The sequence below is a fragment of the Hyla sarda genome, chromosome 1 (genome assembly GCF_029499605.1).
Source record: "Hyla sarda isolate aHylSar1 chromosome 1, aHylSar1.hap1, whole genome shotgun sequence".
Taxonomy (NCBI): Eukaryota; Metazoa; Chordata; class Amphibia; order Anura; family Hylidae; genus Hyla; species Hyla sarda.
Window position 1 is genome coordinate 363,558,737 of NC_079189.1, and position 23,683 is coordinate 363,582,419.

Sequence of the window (23,683 nt, forward strand, 5' to 3'; positions counted from 1 at the left end):
GGATAAGTCGAGAAGTTCGTGACGAATCGAATTTACTGTAAGTTCGCTCATTTCTACTACTTTTCTTCATTGATTTTTTTCTCAAACTGATAAGAAAACGCTGTATATCTATAATAAAAAAGTGCATTACAGGACCATGCAATACAGACAGTTGGGTTATTTAGAAACCTAAAAGGCTGCACCTTTTGTTCTGTTCAAAAATCAGCATCTAGATCATTCTTTTGGAACTCAATGGAAATAGGATCCCACTGTATAGCTGAACTCCATGGCATGCTGTTGTGCCATTTTCAAGCAGTATACCGTATTTATCGATGCATAACACGCAATTTTTAGGCAACATTTTTTAGCCTAAAGTCTATTTGCGTGTTAAACGCCGATAAACTGTTTCTGCCCCCGCAGAAGCTGCTGCAGTTCAATGATTTAAACAGTGCACTTTAAATCATTGAACTGCAGCAGCTTCTGCGGGGCCAGAGTCCCACTGCCACTGTCCGATTCCCTCCCTATCCCCAGTTTTATAGTTACATGTCCTGGGCACCGCAGTCCTTTATGCCCGGCAGCGTCCTGCGCTGTCACTGCGCGCTGCGCAATGACGAGTGACATCCTCAACGCGATGTCACTTGTCAGTGCGTGGCGCATAGTGACAGCTCAGGATGCTGCCGGGCATGAAGGAGCATGGCCTCAGGACAAGTCATTATAAAACCAGGGACGGGGAGGGAACTGGGCAGTGGCGGCAGCAGCGGCTGCAGCGGTGGTGGAGGTGGTCGCAGTGGCGGCGTCTGCTTTAAATCATTGAACTGCAGCAGCTTCTGCGGGGCCTGAAACAGTTTATCGAGGAATACCCGCACACACACGCACCCTCATTTTAACAAGGATATTTGGGTAATAAAAAATTTTTACCCAAATTTACTTGGAAAAAGGAGGGTGCATGTTACAGGCCAGTGCGTGGTATACTCCGATAAATACGGTATGTATTTTTGCAGCACGCAGTAGACATGCCTGTCTTAACTGTATGGCCAAAAGCTGTGTGATAGTTTCACCTTTACCTCTTCATCAATATCATAGATATGTACTGTATAATCTAACAGATACTGTATTACACGTCTGTAATTCCTGAGTATCTGTAATATATATGATCAGTGTCATTAACCCCTTAAGGACTCAGGGTTTTTCCGTTTTTGCACTTTCGTTTTTTCCTCCTTACCTTTTAAAAATTATAACCCTTTCAATTTTCCACCTAAAAATCCTTATAATGGCTTATTTTTTGCGTCGCCAATTCTACTTTGCAGTGACATTAGTCATTTTACCCAAAAAAGCACGGCGAAACGGAAAAAAAAATCATTGTGCGACAAAATCGAAAAAAAAACGTCATTTTGTAACTTTTGGGGGCTTCCGTTTCTACGCAGTGCATATTTCGGTGAAAATTACACCTTATCATTATTCTGTAGCTCCATATGGTTAAAATGATACCCTACTTATATAGGTTTGATTTTGTCGCACTTCTGTAAAAAATCATAACTACATGCAGGAAAATGTATACGTTTAAAAATGTCATCTTCTGACCCCTATAACTTTTTTATTTTTCCACGTACAGGGCGGTATGTGGACTCATTTTTTGCGCCGTGATCTGAAGTTTTTATCGGTATGATTTTTGTTTTGGTATAAAAAGTGACCAAAATACGCTTTTTTGGACTTTGGAATTTTTTTGCGCGTACGCCATTGACCGTGCAGTTTAATTAATTATATATTTTTATAGTTCGGACATTTACGCACGCGGCGATACCACATATGTTTATTTTTATTTTTTTTTACACTGTTTTATTTTTTTTTATGGGAAAGGGGGGGTGATTCAAACTTTTATTAGGGAAGGGGTTAAATGACCTTTATTAACACTTTTTTTTTTACATTTTTTTTGCAGTGTTATAGGTCCCATAGGGACCTATAACACTGCACACACTGATCTCCTATGCTGATCACTGGCGTGTATTAACACGCCTGTGATCAGCATTATCGGCGCTTGACTGCTCCTGCCTGGATCTCAGGCACGGAGCAGTCATTCGTCGATCGGACACCGAGGAGGCAGGTAAGGGCCCTCCCGGTGTCCGGTCAGCTGTTCGGGATGCCGCGATTTCACCGCGGCGGTCCCGAACAGCCTGACTGAGCAGCCGGGTCACTTTCACTTTAGAAGCGGCGGTCAGCTTTGACCACCGCTTCTAAAGGGTTAATACCGCACATCGCGATCGACGATGTGTGGTATTAGCCGCGGGTCCCAGCCGTTGATGAGCGCAGGGACCGACGCGATATGATGCGGGATCGCGGCGCAGGACGTAAATATATATGTCCTTCGTCGTTAAGGGGTTAAACTAAAGGTCATAGACATGAAATTTCTTAAGTTGTAAAATGTTTTCAATTTATGGTAATTTACGGAATTCTTGAAAACAAAGGGAGAGATTTATCTCTGTGCAGAGAAAGAGTGGTGCAGTTGCCCATAGCAACCAATCAGATTGCTTCTTACATTTTTCACAGGGCTCTTTAACCCCTTAAGGACTGAGGGCGTACAGGTACGCCCGTGGGAATTTCGGTCCCCACCGCTAGCCATTCAGCAGGCATCCCGGCGATTATGGGTCATTCGGGTCTCTGGTGACCCAGAAAATAAGGGGGATCGGGGCTGCCACCCCTCCTATTCATGCTATCGGTCGGTCAGAAGCGACCGACCAATAGCAGATCGCGGTCGGGGGGGGGGGGGAAGGTTAAAGTTCGGTTCTGCCCACCCACAGTAGTCCAGCCAGTAGTCTGGGGGAACTGTCCTGTGACTGGCTGTCACTTACCATTGGCGGCAGTGGGCGGAGATTACGTGCGGCTGGCTCCCTGGTGCAGACTACGAAAGCCGGTGAGTTGCCTAGCAACATCTGGAGGGCTACAGTTTGGAGACCACTATACAGTGGTCTCTAAACTGTAGCTCTCCAGATGTTGCAAAACTACAACTCCCAGCATGCCCAGGCAGCTGTTTGGGCATGCTGGGATTTGTAGTTTTGCAACAGCTGGAAGGCTACAATTTGAAGATCACTGTGCAGTGGTCTCTAAACTGTGGCCCTCTAGATCTTGCGAAACTACAACTCCCAGCATGCCTACACAGCTGTTTGCTGTTTGGGCATGCTGGGATTTGTAATTTTGCAACATCTGGAGGGCTACAATTTGAAGATCACTGTACGGTGATTTCTAAACCGTGGCCTTCAAAGTCTTGCAAAACTACAACTCCCAGCATGCACGAACAGCAAACGGCTGTCTCGCCATGCTGGGAGTTGTAGTTGCGTACCTCCAGCTGTTGTATAACTACATCTCCGAGCATGCCCTTCGGCGATCAGTACATGCTGGGAGTTGTAGTTTTGCAACAGCTGGAGGCACACTGGTTGGAAAATACTGAGTTAGGTAACAGAACCTAACTGAAGGTTTTCCAACTAATGTGCCTCCAGTTGTTGCAAAAGTACAACTCCCAGCATGCACGGTCTGTCAGTGCATGCTGGAAGTTGTAGTTTTGAAACAGCTGTAGGTTCCCCCCTATGTGAATGTACAGGGTACATTCACACGGGCGGGGATTTACAGTGATTTTCCTGCTTCAAGTTTGAGCTGCGGCAAATTTTCCGTAGCTCAAATTCCTAGGGGGAAACTCTCCATAAAACCCTGCCAGTGCGAATGTACCCTAAAAACACTACACTGCACTAACACATAATGAAGAGTAAAACACTACATATACACCCCCTTACATGGCCCCCCCCCCAATAAAAATGAAAAACGTATCGTACAGCAGTGTTTCCAAAACACAGCCTTCAGCTGTTGCAAAACAACAAATCCCAGCATCTCCAGACAGCCAGGTACTGTCCAGGCATGCTGGGAGTTTAGCAACAGCTGAAAGCACCCTGCTTGGGAATCACTAGTGTAGAATACCCCTATGTCCACCCCTATGCAATGCCTTATTTAGTCCTCAAATGGCGCTCTCTCACTTCGGAGCCCTGTTATATTTCAAGGAAACAGTTTAGGGCCACATATGGGGTATTTACGTACTTGGGAGCTATTACGTTACAAATTTTGGGGGGCTTTTTCTCCTTTTACCCCTTATGAAAAGGAAAAGTAGGGGTCTACACCAGCCTGAAATAAAAAGTTTTATACTAACATGCTGGTGTTGCCCCATACTTTTTATTTTCACAAGAGGTAAAAGGAACAAAAGACCCCCAAGATTTGTAAAGCAATTACCCCATATGTGGTAACGTAAATACCCCATATGTGGTTGTAAAATGGTCTGCGAACGCACAACACGGCTCAGGAGTGAGAGCGCACTATGTACATTGGAGGCCTAAATTTGTGATTTGCACAGGGGATGCTGATTCTACAGTGGCTTTGACATGAACACAAAAATATAAATACCCACATGTGACCCCATTTTGGAAACTACACCCCTCACGGAACATAACAAGGGGTATAGTGAGCCTTAACACCCCACAGGTGTTTGATGAATTTTCGTCAATGTTGGATGGGAAAATATGAAAAGAAATTTTTTTAGCTACAATGCTGGTGTTACCCTAAATTTTTCATTTTCACAAGGGAAAATAGGGGAAAAAAAGCCCCCTAAAGTTTGTAACCCCATTTCTTCTGAGTAAGAACATACCCCATATGTAGATGTAAAGTGCTCTACGGGCAAACTACAATGCTCAGAAGAGAAGGGGCGCCCTTGGGCTTTTGGAGAAAATATTTGTCCGGAATTGAAGGCCACGTGTGTTTATAAAGCCCCCGTAGTGCCAGAACAATGGCTCCCCCCGCCCCCCCAATGTCACCCCATTTTGGAAACTACACCCCTCACGGAATGTAATAAGGGGTCCAGTGAGCATTTACGCCCCACAGGTGTCTGACAGATTTTTGGAATAGTGGTCCATGAAAATGAAAATGTAATTTTTCATTTGCACAGCCCACTGTTCTGAAAGATCTGTCAAACACCAGTGAGGTGTAAATGCTCATTGCACCCCTTATTAAATTCTGTGAAGGGTGTAGTTTCGATAATAGGGTCACGTGTGGGGGGGTCCACTGTTCTGGCACCATGGGGGGCTTTGGAAACGCACAAGGCCTCTCACTTCCATTCAAAACAAATTCTCTCTACAAAAGCCCAATAGCGCTCCTTCTCTTCTGAGCATTGTAGCGCGGCAAGCAGAGCACTTGCATCCACACATGGGGTATTTCCATACTGGGGTTAAAAATTTTGGGGGGCATTTTCTCCTATTACCCCTTGTAAAAATGTAAAATTTGGGGAAAATCCATCATTTTAGTGAAAAAGATTTATTTTTCATTTACACATCCAACTTTAACGAAAAGTCGTCAAACACCTGTGGGGTGTTAAGGCTCACTGGACCCCTTGGACCCCTATGAAAATTTACAACTATGTTAAAGTAGAATATATCATGAAAAAACATTCTCGGAATCAAAATAAACGGTAAAAGCATCACAGAGTTATTAATGCTGAAAATGACAGTGGTCATAATTGCAAAAAAGGGCTCAGTCCTTAAGGTGAAAAAGGGCTCAGTCCTTAAGGGGTTAAAAATGAAAGAAGCAATGTGATTGGTTGCTATGGTCAACTGCACTACTCTTCCTTTAAACAGGTTTTAATAAATCACCCCCAAAGTCTCTACTTTCGCAGTAAAAGCAGCATTAGAATTTATTTACAATTGAATTTAGTTAGGAAACAAATACATAAAAGAAACAATCCATGGCCTATTAAAACACTAAAATAAAACAAGAATCTATTTATTATCCCCGGAATAGGGTTTTTGAAGTGTTTTTCCACAAAAAGAAAAAGATGGTTGTCTGGCCATCTCCAGCCTGTTCGTGGTCAAATGAGATATTTGAGAACCAAAAACAGCTGTGGTGTTATGCAATTTGCGTAACTCCTATTGACACTAATAGGAAGTGCACAAACGAGTTAAAGGGGTGTCCCCCCCTAGACATCTTAACCCCTATCCAAAGGATAGGGGATAAGATGTCTGATTGCAGGGACCCCCCGTGATATCCCCGCAGCACCCGGCATTCGTTTACAACGGCTCGTAACGTCACGGCCATGCCCCATGTGACGACACGCCAAGCCCCCTCAATGTAAGTCTATGGGAGGGGGCGTGGCACTGGGGTGCCGCAGCAGAGATCGCGGGGGGTTCCAAGCAGCGGGACCCCCCTGATCAGACATCTTATCCCCTATCCTTTGGTGGAAAATAAGTATTTGGCCAATAACAAAAGTTCATCTCAATACTTTGTTAAATATTATATATATATTTGTTGGCATTGACCGAGGTCAAACATTTTCTGTAAGTCTTCACAAGGTTTTCACACAGTGTTGCTGGTATTTTGGCCCATTCTTCCATGCAGATCTCCTCTAGAGCAGTGATGTTTTGGGGCTGTCGCTGGGCAACACGGACTTTCAACTCCCTTCAAAGATTTTCTATGGGGTTGAGATCTGAAGACTGGCTAGGGCACTCCAGGACCTTGAAATGCTTCTTATGAAGCCACTCCTTCGTTACTCGGTCAGTGTGTTTGGGATCATTGTTATGCTGAAAGACCCAGCCACGTTTCATCTTCAATGCCCTTGCTGATGGAAGGAAGTTTTCACTCAAAATCTCAAGATACATGGCCCCATTCATTCTTTCCTTTACACAGATCAGTCGTCCTGGTCCCTTAGCAAAAAACCAGCCCCAAAGCATGATGTTTCCACCCCATGCTTCACAGTAGGTATGGAGTTCTATGGATGCAACTCAGCATTCTATCTCCTCCAAACACGATGAGTTGAGTTTTTGCCTAAACAAAAAGTTCTACTTTGGTTTCATCAGACGATATGACATTCTCCTAATCCTCTTCTGGATCATCCAAATGCTCTCTAGAAAACATCAGTCAGGCCCGGACATGTACTGGCTTAAGCAGGTCTGGCACTGCATGATTTGAGTCCCTGGCGGCACAGTGTGTTACTGATGGAAGCCTTCGTTACTTTGGTCCCAGATCTCTGCAGGTCATTCACTAGGTCCCCCTGTGTGGTTCTAGTATTTTTGCTCACCGTTCTTGTGATCATTTTGAACACCACAGGATGAGATCTTGCGTGGAGCCCCAGATCGAGGGAGATTATCAGTGGTCTTGTATGTCTTCCATTTTCTAATAATTGCTCCCACAGTTGATTTCTTCACACCAAGCTGCTTGCCTATTGCAGATTCAGTCTTCCCAGCCTGGTGCAGGTCTATAATTTTGTTTTTGGTGTCCTTCGACAGCTCTTTGGTTTTGGCCATAGTAGAGTTTGGAGTGTGACTGTTTGAGGTTGTGGACAGGTGTCTTTCATACTGATAACAAGTTCAAACAGGTGCCATTAATACAGGTAACGAGCGGAGGACAGAGGAGACTCTTAAAGAAGAAGTTACAGGTCTGTGAGGTCTTGCTTGTTTGTAGGTGACCAAATACTTATTTTCCACCATAATTTTCAAATAAATTCTTAAAAAATCAGAAAATGTGATTTTGTGGATTTTTTTTTCTCATTATGTCTCTCATAGTTTTGGTATACCTATGATGAAAATTACAGGCCTCTCTCTCTTTTTAAGTGGGAGAACTTGCACAATTGGTGGCTGACTAAATACTTTTTTGCTCCACTGGGTGTGTATAGACCATTTTAAATTTTCTGGAATAGTTCATTCAATGCATATGTTAAATTTGTGCTAACATTGTAAAGTGTGTAGCGTTGATTTTTTTTTTGTTAGGCAGCTAGGGCTCCAGTGTGCTATGCTTCTTTGAGATAATGCATTATAGTATTGTATGCATCACTGCTCACTTACTACATTTGGCGAATGTTACTGTAAGTTAGTGGCAATACATAGAGCTCTGTATGCCTTGGCGCTCACTAAGTGTACTACCTGCTCTTGCATCTGGCCCAGTGAATGTTAAGTGAGTGGTGATGTATACTGTACTGTACGCATCACTGTTCAAGGTACAGGAGCAGAGAGTCTTCAGAGACCTGGACCACTTCTTTTGTATGTAAAATCATGTTGGCACCCACCCAGATTGTACCTAGTGCCATTTGCGCCCCTAACAAGTTGTTTTATCGGCGACCTCAACCATGTGGCGATGCTCTACTCACAGGTGATGTTGTCACGATTCGGCTTCCAGGTAGTGGATCCTCTGTGTCAGCGAGGGATTGGCGTGGACCGTGCTAGTGGACCGGTTCTAAGAGGCTACTGGTGTTCACCAGAGCCCGCCGCAAAGCGGGATGGTCTTGCTGCGGCAGTAGCAACCAGGTCGTATCCACTAGCAACGGCTCTACCTCGCTGACTGCTGAGAAGGCGTGGGACAGAAGGACTAGGCAGAGGCAAGGTCAGACGTAGCAGAAGGTCGGGGGCAGGCGGCAAGATTCGTAGTCAGGATGGATTGCAGAAGTTCAGGTACACAGGCTTTGGACACACTAAACGCTTTCACTGGCACAAGGCAACAAGATCCGGCAAGGGAGTGCATGGGAGGAGATCAGATATAGCCAGGGAGCAGGAGGAAGCCAATTAAGCTAATTGGGCCAGGCACCAATCATTGGTGCACTGGCCCTTTAAGTCTCAGAGAGCTGGCGCGCGCGCGCGCCCTAGAGAGCGGAGCCGCGCGCGCCAGCACATGACAGCAGGGGACCGGGACGGGTAAGTGACCTGGGATGCGATTCGCGAGCGGGCGCGTCCCGCTGTGCGAATCGCATCCCCGACGGCCATGACAGTGCAGCGCTCCCGGTCAGCGGGACTGACCGGGGAGCTGCAGGGAGAAAGACGCCGTGAGCGCTCCGGGGAGGAGCGGGGACCCGGAGCGCTAGGCGTAACAGTACCCCCCCCCTTAGGTCTCCCCTTTTTTTTGTCCGGTGACTGCCTCCCCTGGGATGAGGACACCGGGAAGGAATGGATGGTTTCCTCAATGGCAGGCAGTACAGCAGGAGTAGGAATGGGGAGGGAGGGCAGAGGGTGAAGCTTGGCACGGGGCAGGGAGACACAAGGACGGGAGCCATGAGGGGACACAGAGGCTTGCCTGATGGGACTGGGAGGGGGGGGAGAGGCACTTCCTGTGGCAGGCAGAGTCCCAGTTCTTGATCTCCCCGGTGGTCCAATCAAGGGTGGGGGAATGAAGCCGGAGCCATGGCAGACCGAGGAGGACCTCAGAGGTACAGTTGGGGAGAATGAAGAACTCAATCCTTTCGTGGTGGGGTCCGATAGACATCAGGAGGGGTTCTGTGCGGTAATGCACGGTGCAATCCAATCTGGCTCCGTTGACCGCGGAAATGTAGAGCGGCTTGACGAGACGGGTCACCGGGATGCGGAATTTATTAACAAAGGACTCCAAAATAAAATTCCCAGAGGCACCAGAGTCCAAACAGGCCACGGCTGAGAAGGAGGAGTTGGCTGAAGAAGAAATCCGCACGGGCACCGTGAGACGTGGAGGAGCAGACTTGGAACCAAGAGACGCCACACCGACGTGAGCTGGGTGCGTGCGTGGAGGACGGATAGGGCAATCTACCAAGAAATGCTCGGCACTGGCACAGTAAAGACAGAGATTTTCTTCCCTACGGCGATTCCTCTCTTCCTGGGTCAGGCGAGACCTATCCACTTGCATGGCCTCCTCGGCGGGAGGCCCAGGCGTAGATTGCAACGGATACTGTGGGAGAGGTGCCCAGAGATCTAAGTCTTTTTCCTGGCGGAGCTCTTGGTGTCGCTCAGAAAAACGCATGTCAATGCGGGTAGCCAAATGGATGAGTTCTTGCAGGTTGGCAGGAATCTCTCGTGCGGCCAGCACATCCTTGATGCGACTGGATAGGCCTTTTTTAAAGGTCGCGCAGAGAGCCTCGTTATTCCATGATAACTCGGAAGCAAGGGTACGAAATTGGATGGTGTACTCGCCCACTGAAGAATCACCCTGGACCAGGTTCAACAGGGCAGTCTCGGCAGAAGAAGCTCGGGCTGGCTCCTCGAAGACACTCCGGAGTTCAGCGAAGAAGTCCTGGACTGTGGCTGTGGCAGGATCATTGCGGTCCCAGAGCGGTGTGGCCCAAGACAAGGCCTTTCCTGAGAGAAGGCTTACTACGAACGCCACCTTAGACCGTTCTGAAGGAAACAAGTCCGACAACATCTCCATATGCAGGGAACACTGAGACAAAAATCCACGGCAGAGTTTAGAGTCCCCATCAAATTTGTCCGGCAGGGACAAGCGGAGGCTAGGAGCGGCCACTCGCTGCGGAGGAGGTGCAGGAGCTGGCGGAGGAGATGGTTGCTGCTGTAGCAGAGGCAGAAGTTGCTGTAACGTGGCGGTCAACTGCGACAGCTGCTGTCCTTGTTGGGCAATTTGTTGCGATTGCTGAGCGACCACCGTGGTAAGGTCAGCAAGACTTGGCAGCGGCACCTCAGCGGGATCCATGGCCGGATCTACTGTCACGATTCGGCTTCCAGGTAGTGGATCCTCTGTGTCAGCGAGGGATTGGCGTGGACCGTGCTAGTGGACCGGTTCTAAGAGGCTACTGGTGTTCACCAGAGCCCGCCGCAAAGCGGGATGGTCTTGCTGCGGCAGTAGCAACCAGGTCGTATCCACTAGCAACGGCTCTACCTCGCTGACTGCTGAGAAGGCGTGGGACAGAAGGACTAGGCAGAGGCAAGGTCAGACGTAGCAGAAGGTCGGGGGCAGGCGGCAAGATTCGTAGTCAGGATGGATTGCAGAAGTTCAGGTACACAGGCTTTGGACACACTAAACGCTTTCACTGGCACAAGGCAACAAGATCCGGCAAGGGAGTGCATGGGAGGAGATCAGATATAGCCAGGGAGCAGGAGGAAGCCAATTAAGCTAATTGGGCCAGGCACCAATCATTGGTGCACTGGCCCTTTAAGTCTCAGAGAGCTGGCGCGCGCGCGCCCTAGAGAGCGGAGCCGCGCGCGCCAGCACATGACAGCAGGGGACCGGGACGGGTAAGTGACCTGGGATGCGATTCGCGAGCGGGCGCGTCCCGCTGTGCGAATCGCATCCCCGACGGCCATGACAGTGCAGCGCTCCCGGTCAGTGGGACTGACCGGGGAGCTGCAGGGAGAAAGACGCCGTGAGCGCTCCGGGGAGGAGCGGGGACCCGGAGCGCTAGGCGTAACAGATGTCTACTCTGATCAAAGTAGTCATGTTTCCTTTTCTTCTCCATCAGGCTCAGACCAACAGGATCACTCTTCCAGCCAAAACTCATCACTTCAGCATGTACAGGACAAACTTCTTAGGCTTAGTGCCTTCCCCACCTCTACAGAATCTCTTCATCTATATGCCAACAAACTGTAATAATGCCCCCCCACCTTGGTGTCCCTCACAGTAAAAGTGGGTAAGTTAGTAGTAGATCCATTATTCAGTAGGTATATCCCTCACAGAAGGCAGGTAGTTTCCCCAAAGGTAGGTATGTCCCACAAAAGTCAGACCATATGCAGGTATGTCACCCCCATATGCAGGTATGTCCTCAGGTAGGTAGCCCTCCAATAGGTAAATACATCCATCGGTAGGTAGATTGAAATTGATCCCCTCCCCCCCCCCCATTAAGTAAATTTGTTGGTAGCTAGGTAACCAGGTAGGTAGGAAGCCAGGCAGCTTGGTAGGTTACTAGGTTCATAGCAAGCTAGGTAGGTAGGTAAGTAGCCATGTAGCTAAATAGCCAGGTAGGTAAGAGCTAAGTAGATAGATATGCAGCCAGGTAGGTAGGTAGCCAGATAGATAGCTATGTAGGTAAGTAGGTAGCCAGGCGGGTAGATAGGTAGGTATTAAGCAAGCTATCCAGGTAGGTAGTCAGTGGACCCTCCCTCAATTACTTAAGATGCCAGGGTGAAAGAACAAAACAAACAAAAAACTTATGCTTACCTCATGTCTCACATAGCAATCTCTTCCGCAGCACAGCCTGTCCACGTCCTCATTCCTTCCAAGTGCCGACGTGGACGAATGATGTCATCACGTCTGCACTGCATTGGGGCAGAAGTCACAGTCTCATGTCAGTGTAGGCCACAGGTCCTGTGGCTTACAATAAGAGGCAGCTTTCACCTGTCTGCACATGTGCCGATAGAGCTGAAAGCAGCACTCACTTGCCTAGCTCACTCTGTTTCCCACAGCACATGTCTACACTTCCCTTCTGGGTCCTGGCTGCCTCCAGGTTGCTGTGTACATTGGGGGCAGTTCCCTTTGCTGGCAGTGAGGTCGTCCTGTGCCATTACATGGTGATGTGAACATGATTATTTCAGTTATCTGTAACATTAAAGGGGTACTCCGGTGGAAAACAATTTATTTTAAATGAACCGGTGCCAGAAAGTTGGACAGACAGAAATTCACAAAGAAAAGAACTTTCTCTGTAGTAAACAGCAGCTGATAAGTACTGGAAGGATTAAGATTTTTTAATAGAAGTAATTTACAAATCTGTATAACTTTCTGGCACCAGTTGATTTAAAATAAATTGTTTTACACCAGAGTACCCCTTTAATGGGAAGATTTGGCTTTGTTATGTGAGTGTGTGTATGTGTGAGAGAAACAGAGCACAGCTAGCTTGATCTCAGTTGTACCACCCCCACTTTGCAGAGCCAAACCCAGAAGGGAGTGGAGCCTGCTGCAAGACGGAGCAAATTAAAGGGGAATTGGAAATAACCCTTTAAATGTCAATATTCAACATTAAATAAATCATCATGGGTCAAATCCCCAATCTTGTTCCATGTAAAGATTTCCTAAGATTATGTGTAATGGTAGCCCAAACTAACATTTTTACAACATCAAACCATTTAGGATAAAATGACCTTTAGGCCTCTATTTATGAATACCAGGCCAGCAGGATTTCCAGACCATTAGGTGCCAGATTATCGAAGTATTTCAGCGTATGACATCCTGTTGACCACTTTTATTTGGTGACTAACCTAGTGTTGAGTCCAAACTTTACAACATACAATAAACTGGACTAACAGAAACCTAATGGAGTCATTGAACATATTAAGCCTACTTTCAAAACTTAATTTTACATTTATACCGTCGATTTTAACACTTTGACCCACGAGTGATATCTGAAACAGTTTTTCTTCAAATTGAATCTTCTTCACAACTGTTATGAATTCATGATGGCGTTTATAGTCATAAAACACTGTTCTATATATATTTGTTCTTATGAGAGTAATACAGGAAATGGGCAATATCCCACAAGGTCTAAGGGCTAAATTGCAGTCTAGGTAAAGATAAAAGGTAAATATTTACAATATATCATATTATTGTAGCATAAAAAGAACAACAAGCATTTATGGCATTGCCAGTGCTTGCTATAAAAGAAGAACAAATAACCTCTATATGGGTTCACAAGTTTACATATGGTAAAAGAAGCAGCAGAAAAGGCCACATCACAAGGTATGGGCTGCAACAGTGACGTGGTAAGGTTGAAAGTGGCAATAACAAAATCTCAAACAGAAGTTAGTATTTGTATGTGTTTCTAATCAGCACTGCTTTTTGGCTGTGTTCACACTGTGGGGGTCGTATTCAAAACTCTTCACATCAAAAATGTCACGTTTTGCGCCAAAAGTTTTGCGCCAAAAAGTTTAGATCAGATATTTAAAGTGTTTTACATGAGAATGATCCAAGGTTTACACGAGTCACACCAGTTTTGCAAAAGTGGGCATGGCTATGTAAATGTCATGATTTACCTGATATTTTCAAAGGGGTGAGAGTCCATTTTACATCAAAAATTTCACTCCAGCTTTTTGGTAGTGTAGAAATCACAGAAATGGTTTTTAATTTTTAATTTTTTTTGAGGGGGGGGGAGGTGTTATTTAAAGGGTTATTCCAGGGATTGCGCTGCGCCATGCAGTACATAGCAACGATGCATGGGACGCACACCGGAGGCCTGAAGCAGCGTGGACCCGACCCCGGCAACAAGTAATTATACAACCGGGGATGGGGGAGGCAACGGGTGCCGCTGCCCCTTCTCTCCCCCAGGCTATTCGGCGCCGCCGCCCCATTGCCGGCGCCGCTTCTTTCCCCCTGGCTATTGGCGCCGGCATTGGGGCGCCGGCACCTATAGTCAGGGGAAGAGAACGGGCAGTGGCGCCGATAGCCAGTGGGAGAGAAGCGGCAGCAGTAGGGCTCTAGACCCCAGGAAAGGCAGGGGGAGAGAAGCGGGCAGCAATGGCCTCCCTCCCCCTGCCTTTCCTGGAGGTGTATCGGGGTATACGCATGCACACACACGCACCCTCATTTTAACAAGGATATTTGGGTAAAAAACTTTTTTTTACCCAAATATCCTTGGTAAAATGAGGGTGCGTGTTATAGGCCGGTGCGTGGTATACCCTGATAAATACGGTAATACTGCAATAAAAAAAATTATTTAGATTTGCTTTCTCCAGTATTAATTTGAAAAACACTAAATAAGAACACTAAACAAATGACCAGGTCTGATGCCATACACCCCAAGTTTTGCAGGAATTAAAGGGACACTCCGATGAAAAAAAGAAATGTTTTAAACTGGTGCTAGAAAGTTATACAGATTGGTAAATTACTTCTATTTAAATATCTTAATCCTTCCAGTACTTATCCGCTGCTGCATGCTCCATAGGAAGTTGTGTAGTTTTTTCCAGTCTGACCACAGTGCTCTCTGCTGCCATCTCTGTCCATGTCAGGAACTGTCCAAAGCATTAGCAGATTCATATAGCAAATCTCTCCTGCTCTGAAATGTTCCAGACATGGACAGAGGTATCAGCCAAGAGCACTGTGGTTAGACTGGAAAAAAAGGATTAAGATTTTTAAATAGAAGTAATTTGCAAATCTGTTTAACTTTATGGCACAAGTTGATTTGAAAAAAAAAAAAAAAAAAGGTTTCCACCGGAGTACCCCTCTAAGTACAATGATAGATCCTTAGGCATGAATCAATAGTCAAAAGTGAATTTATGAAACTTTGTAATATAGCTTATCAAAGAAAAAGGCTACTTTTGTCTCTTAGATAAAGAGTAGGAGAGGCTCTTATCAACTAGTTTCCTGGGACCCGAGCCACTCAAATAACACCTATACCCACGGTGTCAAAAATTGCAATAAATAAAAAGTAGAAATTGAGGCTCAGGGTCAATGAATAATGGATGATGATAAGTTTATTATAATAAGATATGTATGATATTTAAAGTGTGTGCCAAACCTCACAGGGCCCTTGTGGGTCGGCAAATACACAATATAAAATCACAATAAATATACAAATACAATACGGCAATTGTAACTTATATCAACAGGTAAATATTAAAATTCATAAACAGGTAAAAGTGTCCACAGTGTCCGATAAAGCAGCCAAAAATATCCACAGTATCCAATAAATCAGATAACAGTATCCAAAAAAATAAATAAAGAAAGTAGAAATTAATATATTCTTGAAGAATTGATCCAATAGTTCAGGTGGTGGGTATCAATAAAATAAAGTGCATAATAATCTCTTAGTAGATATAGATACAGTGATTGGTTTTGTTCAAATTAATCCCTTTGTATATGAATACAGTATTTGTAATCCGATGTATAAATTCTGGCTCTTTATGCAAAGAGCCCCCTGCTAGAGACTGGGCAGTCTCAATGATATACAGCGATGTCTGAAGTGAGCTTATAGGGAAGATACAATGTTGCTAGACAAGTGATACAATGTATGCATACAATTGTACAAAGGGCTTAGTTCTCCTGAATGAAATACCCACTGTTAGAGATTTTGTGGTCTCAAATTATGCAGCGGGATTTGGTGGGCAAGAAAACGGGACTGCAGCACTTAAAAAGTACAGCATAGCTGTATACATAGTACCTGGTGTGGCGCTGGTGGTCCCGCCTTGGTACAGATGGTAGTTGGCTGTTAGAGACACGGCTTGTCTCAAAAGATACAGAAAATTATAGTAGATTTGGTCCTTGTAACGGCTCTGGTAATTAGCCCGGTGTGGCGTATCCTCATGGCTGGAGCGTTGCCCATAGGTTTGATGCGTCGCAAATGGAGGGGTTCTGTCTCTAGAATGCTGGCTGTATGGTGTGGCACTTAGAAGGGAAAGCTATGTAGGACTTTTCCTGAGCAACTAAAAGTAAGTTTCCAAAGTCATTCAGTGGGGTTTTTATATGTATAGCTCCTCCCTTTATCATAAAGGGAGGAGCTATACATATAAAAAAAACACTAATGTCTACCTTTTTTTTTTTTGGCTGATTTATCGGATACTGTGGATATTTTTGGCTGCTTTATCGGACACTGTGGACACTTTTACCTATTTATGAATTTTAATATTTTGATATTTACCTGTTGATATAAGTTACAATTGCCGTATTATATTTGTATTCTTATTGTGATTTTATATTTGCCGACCCACAATGGCCCTGTGGGGTTGGGCACACACTTTAAATATCATACATATCTTATTATAATATACTTATCATCATCCATTATTCATTGACCCTGAGCCTCAATTTCTACTTTTTCCTTTCGTCTCTTATCAGGCTTCTCCAACCCCCTCCCAGATAAGCTTTAATTCACTGTGAAAAGTTGGACTAGCTCTCTCTAGCTCACTGAGAGATCATGTTGCTGCCCATACAAATCTATGGAGACGGGAAGGGTGAGGAAGGAGATGGGTGGGGTTGGGGGGGGGGGGTATCATGACTGGAGAGAACCAGAATCAGAGAGACAACGAGGAGACTGCACAAAATTACTTTGAATATAAGATCTCACCACAGGGTAAAATTTCGATCTTAAACTGCTCAGTACTGTTCTATAATCCCCTCAATGCTGTTGCTGATTCTTAGGATGTACTATAAAGTAATATTCGATCGTGATCTCCTCTCCTGAGTGTGTGCAGTGTATAGAAGACATCATAGAGGCTACAGTCTACCCACTATTTCAGGGACAACTGAAAATTAGAGATGAAGCCTGCAGATGTAGAAAATGTTATATATAAATTATATAATGGCCAGAAATAGGGCTGTTCTTCATCTATGCCCATGAAATAGCAAATGTGGGTGCTTCTGTTAACCCATCAGACCTCTGTGGTTTGATGACTAATAGTTACTATGGCAGCTAGGGGCTAACAATGATCTGCATGTTTGCCATCTCAGTACATCAATTAGGTCAGCAAGTGACACATCTGCTATTACAAGGTGATTTTCTGTTATGATGAAAACTACAATGTCGATTAAAATTTAACACATCATATTGACTTAATGTTAAATGACTTTAAAAGGAACTTACCGACCAACTGCGAAAAAAAAGGAGAGTAAATTGCACTTCTAAAGAGTAAATACAAAAACAAGAAGACCTTTATTGAAGCCATACTTAGAAAAATCTGCAGACACACAGACCAAGAAAATCAGCTCTATATAGTGAGAAATAGACAAAATCTTCAGCTCACCTCTGCTATGCGTACACCGGATCCTCACTTGGCTAAGCTTTGTATACAAAAGAAGAGTAGATATTGATCCAACACCACCATGCTGTCCCTCTGCTCAGCTGTAATGGACATGTTTCAGACGCATGCTTGCCTTAATCATGGGCACGCATGTGTCTGAAAGTGTCCGTTACAGCTGAGCGGTGTGACAGCACGATGGTGTTGTTTTTCCATTTCTATGTTATTTTAAAAGGATTCTAAAAAAGTGGACATTTTAGCAGTGCTGAATCGATATCTACTCTTCTTTCGTATACAATCAGCTCTATAAGCTGTTCTCTGGTGCGAGCGTCCATACAAAACATCCTTTTGGTAACATGCTGCGAGGTGTAAAAATAATGCACAAATGAAATACTGTAGGTCTAAGTGTGCAGGTAAAGTGCCTACAAATCAAATCAAGACTAACACATGCAAAAAAATGATAAGCAAAACATTTATACTTGCTTGAAATGAAAAAGCTATATAGAATTGTATGTATATATATATATACATATATATATATATATATATATATATATATATATATATATATACAAGCGCTACCTAGGACTAGGGGAGGTGGTTACTAGCTGCCGATATATTGTATATGGTTCCCTGTATACCATATACTAGGGGAAGTAAAAATAAAAGATATTAATAATTGGCGCTATAAATAATGGACGTGTATATTAAAACAGTACTGGATAAGAGGGTAATAAATAAATATATAAATTACAATAAAATGGCAATAGTTTAGATTACCTGTTTTATTTTGTATCACATGATATAGGAGAAGATACAGGTAAAAGGTAGTTGGCAAAAGTGCAATGTTCTGTAAAAGAGATGTATAGGTATAAGTTAGTGGTAATGACCTATACAATAATTTTATACTATTCTGTAGATGTTATAAGATATATATATATATATATATATATATATATATATACCTTTATGTTTTTGAGCTAAATGGATCCAAGGTCGGTACTTGTCTGATCGTAAGGTGCGACATGCTGCAGATAAAGTGCAATGTACTGTAGGCAATGACAAGGTGCAAGCGTGCGGCAGACAAGGTGATAATGAGGATTATTTCAGTAGTACTATTAATGTAGGACAATGATGTTCATTTACAAGTTTTGAAAGAAGTTAGTTTGGGTACAGTAATATGCAGCTGCAAGTTTAAATTGTACCTTGATCTTCTTTCTGGAGTGATCGCTCCGGAGAATGCACGAGTACCAGTTGGTGTCCGTGAGGAGGAATGCAGTAAGAAGGGTCTGATTCGATGGTATTGAACGGGAGACAGCCCCGGCCGGCGGCGTCTCTACCATTGTCTTTCCCGCTGGATTCCGGTAGATTCCGATGTGTTCACGGTCTCTGCCAGTGACGTCACTACAGGTAGCAGAGGAGGACAAAAATCCGACGCGTTTCAGAAGTATTCGACTTCCTTCGTCTGGGATGACATGCCTAGTCTCCTCCGGCTTTTTATATAGCATTCCGGATCCCGATGGTGAGTGGAAAAACAGTCCCTGCGCTGCATCAATAATGTTTTTAATGTTTTTATGATTTATGATTATGATTTGAACGGTATTGTGTGGGGTGATTTATTAGAGAGGGTATTCATAAAAGCCAAAGATTTCCATGTACATATTTAAACCTTGCGGAGCGAGCGTATTTAATTCAAAAATCCAGCGGCTTTCTGCCCATGATATCTGGGCTATGTAATCACCGCCCCTCCAATGGGGAGTGATTTTTTCCAAAAAATACAGATCCTTTGATTGATGATTTGATTGATGATTTGTGTTTATCTTTGAAGTGTTTAGATAATGGATGTCCTTCGAAGCCTTTATGTATATTATATATGTGCTCTCCAATCCTTTTGACCAGTATTCTCTTTGTGCGGCCGACATAAATTTTATTACATGGACAGTGTATCCCATAAATAATTCCCTGAGTTTTGCAATTTATGTGGTGCAGAATTCTTTTTTCAACTGTATTTTCTCTGTCATGGACAATAAATATAGGGGTTTTCTTTTCCATTGCTATACATGGTGGGCAATGGCGGCAGGGAAAGAAGCCAGATTTTTATCGCAAATGGAATTAGTTGTAATTATACTTTTTGTGGGGTGCATCTTTGGATTTTTAACTGTTGGTGCTACATTGTTACCTATATTTTTATTTTTCCTGAATATGAAGGATGTTTTTTTTTTTTTTTTTTGCAATAATTCGCCAACTACTTTGTCATTCTGCAAGAGGTTCCAATGCTTTCTTATGATCCTTTTCATCAGGAAGCTATGGGGGCAGAAAGTGGTGATAATAGGTATATTTATATTTATAGGTATAAGCTCTATAAGCTGTTCTCTGGTGCGAACGTCCACACAAAACATCCTTTTGGTAACATGCTGTGAGGTGTAAAAATAATGCACAAATGAAATACTGTAAGTCTAAGTGTACAGGTAAAGTGCCTACAAATCAAATCAAGACTAACACATGCAAAAAAAAATAAAAAAAGATAAGCAAAACATGTATACTTGCTTGTAATGAAAAAGCTATATAGAATTGTATAGACAAAACTATAACAAATAGTGTGGCCTTTTTTGATTGCTATAACAGAAGGTTGAACATCAGTCATTCTAGATAGAGTTTACCACAAGGTGGCAGCATTGGACAATATCAAGACATGGTTTTCATAGGTAGTTGCAAACAACAAACAGTGTCACAAGGTCTTGTATAACCTACAAATACTTTTCTGCAAATGTATTATTTACTAGAAAGTAATTGTAAGAGCAATTATGAAAGGCCAATATAAACAATGAAATCATCTAAAATTATAGCTAAATAATACACTGTAAGTAACCGCATGTTATTCCATGCAAGCAACAAATTAACAGACAATGGGACAGACTCATTATACAGTAGTTTTAGGCTGATCTTCTTCTACAGTCAAAGACATTTTTTATTCAGTATTAACACTTAAAGGCTCCATTCTTTTTTGACACTTTAAAAGTTACTGTCATAATAGAAAACTGTTGGAACCAAAAAAAGAAATAGTTTCTAAGGAAAAGCTTCAGCAGGCTAAGAACAGACCATTTGTATATAGGGAGAAATCTATTGATCAAGGCTGGTGGGGCAAGTAGGACCCACTGAAGACTGCCCTGATGATCTACAGCCCCATTCCCAGCTGTTGTAATGACTATGATTCCTCTAATAGGGTACATTCAAACGAGTGGATTTACAGCGTATTTTACGGTGCGGATCCACCACTGAAGGACCTCTGTATGCTGCTTCACAATACGCCGCTACGTGCAGACACACTGAAGTGATGTGCGAGTCGCTGTGCATGCGCGGTGTACTCGCACACATCGCGGCTGCTCCCCCTGCTCTATGAGCTAGGCCAAGAGCTGCCGCGATGTGCGAGTATACTGCGCATGCACACGGCAACTTGCACATCGCAGTGTGTCTCCTCATAGCGGCGTATTGCCGCTCCAAGCAAGAGGTTCTTCACCGCTGGATCCGCAGCGAAATCCGCGCTGTAAATCCGCTTGTCTGAACGAACCCTTATAGTGCATTACATATAATCATTACAATAGGGGCTGGCTGTCCCTGTTTTATGTTGGCTGTGGTTCAGGCATCATGAAACTGAAAAACAAACAGATGGGCACACCGATAGTATACCATAATAAGTCAGAATGCATACCCAAATTTGAATTAACTAACTCTAAAGAAAAAGCACATGTTAAAAGAAAATATAAAATGTGAAGATTTATTGATGTCACACATACACTTTATATATATATATATATATATATATATATATATATATATATGGTGTGAACTTTAACATTAGTGTGAATGGGTTTCCGCGAGACCCGTTCACACTGCGGAATTTCAGCGGCGGACATTTCCGCCGCTGAAAGTGTTCCGCGCAAAGAAAGAGCATGTTCATTCTTTGTGCGGAATCCGCGAGCGGACCATAGCCGTCAATGGGGACGGCTCAGTGCCCCGCGACCCTAGCACCGAAGTACCTTTGGCGGCGGCCGCGAGGCGGAATCTCCGCTCGTGGAATTCAGCCGCGAGAATTCCGTAGTGTGAACGCACCCTAAGTATACCTAAAGCACAAATCTAAGGCTAGGCTCCGAGGCACAGATACGTCAGGAAAATGTCAAAATGAGTGGCTTTGCTGACATATCAGTGTTCAGACAGGCATGGGCCCTATTCATTTCAATGGCACGAGTGTAGTCAGTTAGTGACTACGTTTGGGTCATTTCAAAGTTTTGACTTGGACTGAGAAATGCGGCTTGCAATGTTTTTTAGTCCGAGACAAAATACGAATACATGGAAAAATGAGAGCCTCAATAGGGGTGTAGAGCACTTTGCCTTGTCCAAACACGCATAGAGAGTGTGCTGTGTTAGTGAAATAATACTGTTATTCAGTATGATATGCAGATTACAGGCATCGCTATTAGAATCACTGCTGCAGAGCGTCTGGATGTGGCAGCAGGGAGACCATATGGTGTCAAAATTTAAGAGAATAAAGAGATTTTTTAATGTCATTTTTATTTAATTTAATTTGAATTTATTTAAATTTTTTGAGTACCCATTCTGGTGAGCATTGAGCTGTCGGTCCTCCACCAGGTGAGATACTGTCAGGATTCGGCAGGCTGGAGGTGGATCCTCTGTGTCAGAGAGGGATTGGCGTGGACCGTACCGGTGGACAGGTTCTAAGTTGCTACTGGTATTCACCAGAACCCCCGCAAAGCGGGATGGTCTTACTGCGGCGGTAGCAACCAGGTCGTATCCACCGGTAACGGCTCAACCTCTCTGACTGCTGAGACAGGTGCGGTACAGAAGGACAAGGCAAGAGCAAGGTTGGACGTAGCAGAAGGTCAGGGCAGGCAGCAAGGGTCGTAGTCAGGGGCAACAGCAGAAGGTCTGGAACACAGGCTTGGGACATACATAAAATGCTTTCACTGGCACAAGGCAACAAGATCCGGCAATGCAGGGAAGGGGAAGTGATGTTATAAAGGCGTGGAGCAGGTGGGAGTTAATTACAGTGATTGGGCCAGGCACCAATCAGTGGTGCACTGGCCCTTTAAATCTTAGAGAGCTGGCGCGCGCGCGCCCTAGAGAGCGGAGCCGCGCGTGCCAGGACGTGACAGCCGGGGACCGTGACAGGTAAGTAGCTTGGGATGCGATTTGCGAGCGTGCGAGTCCCGCTATGCGAATCGCATCCCTGCCGGCAGTGTCAGTGCAGCGCTCCCGGTCAGTGGGTCTGACTGGGGCGCTGCAGAGAGGAGAACGCCGCGAGCGCACCGGGGAGGAGCAGGGACCTGGAGCGCTCGGCGTAACAATACCCCCCCCCCCTTAGGTCTCCCCCTCTTTTTGTCTGCTTGTCCCTTCAAATGAGACGAGAACATTGGGAGCGACTCTTGCGTTTCCTTCCGGAAGAAAGAGAAGTCCTGGGTAGCTTCATCAGCGGCAGGCAATCCAGAAGAAGTGGGAATGGGAGGGGGGGCAGAGGGTGAAGCTTGCCACGGAGCAGAGTGTTACCAGGAAGGGGGCTATGAGGAGGCAAAATCTCAGCTTGCTTTTTGCCGAAAATATCCTGGTGAGCCTTGGGAGGGGCCGGTAAGGGTGGAACCTCAGGAGTTAGACAAGTGGGAGCAGATGTGAGGCATCGTTTGTGACAAGAGGAACCCCAATTTTTGATCTCCCCGGTGGTCCAGTCAAGGGTGGGAGAATGACGTTGGAGCCATGGCAGACCGAGGAGGACTTCAGAGGTGCAGTTGGGCAGAACAAAAAATTCTATTTTTTCGTGATGCAGTCCAATGCTCATAAGCAGGGGTTCTTTGCGGTAATGCACAGTGCAGTCCAATTTTTCTCCGTTGACAGAAGAAATGTAGAGCGGCTTGACGAGACGGGTTACTGGGATGCTGAACCTATTAACAAAAGAGGCCAAAATGATAAGTTCAGACAGGTTAGCTGGAATTTCTCGTGCGGCCAGTACATCTTTGATGTTGCTGGATAAGCCTTTCTTGAAGGTCGCGCAGAGGGCCTCATTGTTATAGGCTAGCTCTGAGGCGAGGGTACGAAACTGGATGGCGTATTCGCCTACGGAAGAAGTTACTTGGACTAGGTTCAGCAAAGCAGTCTCAGCAGAGGAGGCCCGGGCTGGTTCCTCGAAGACACTACGGACTTCAGCGAAGAAGGACTGGACAGTGGCTGTGGCAGGATCATTGCGGTCCCAGAGCGGTGTGGCCCAAGACAAG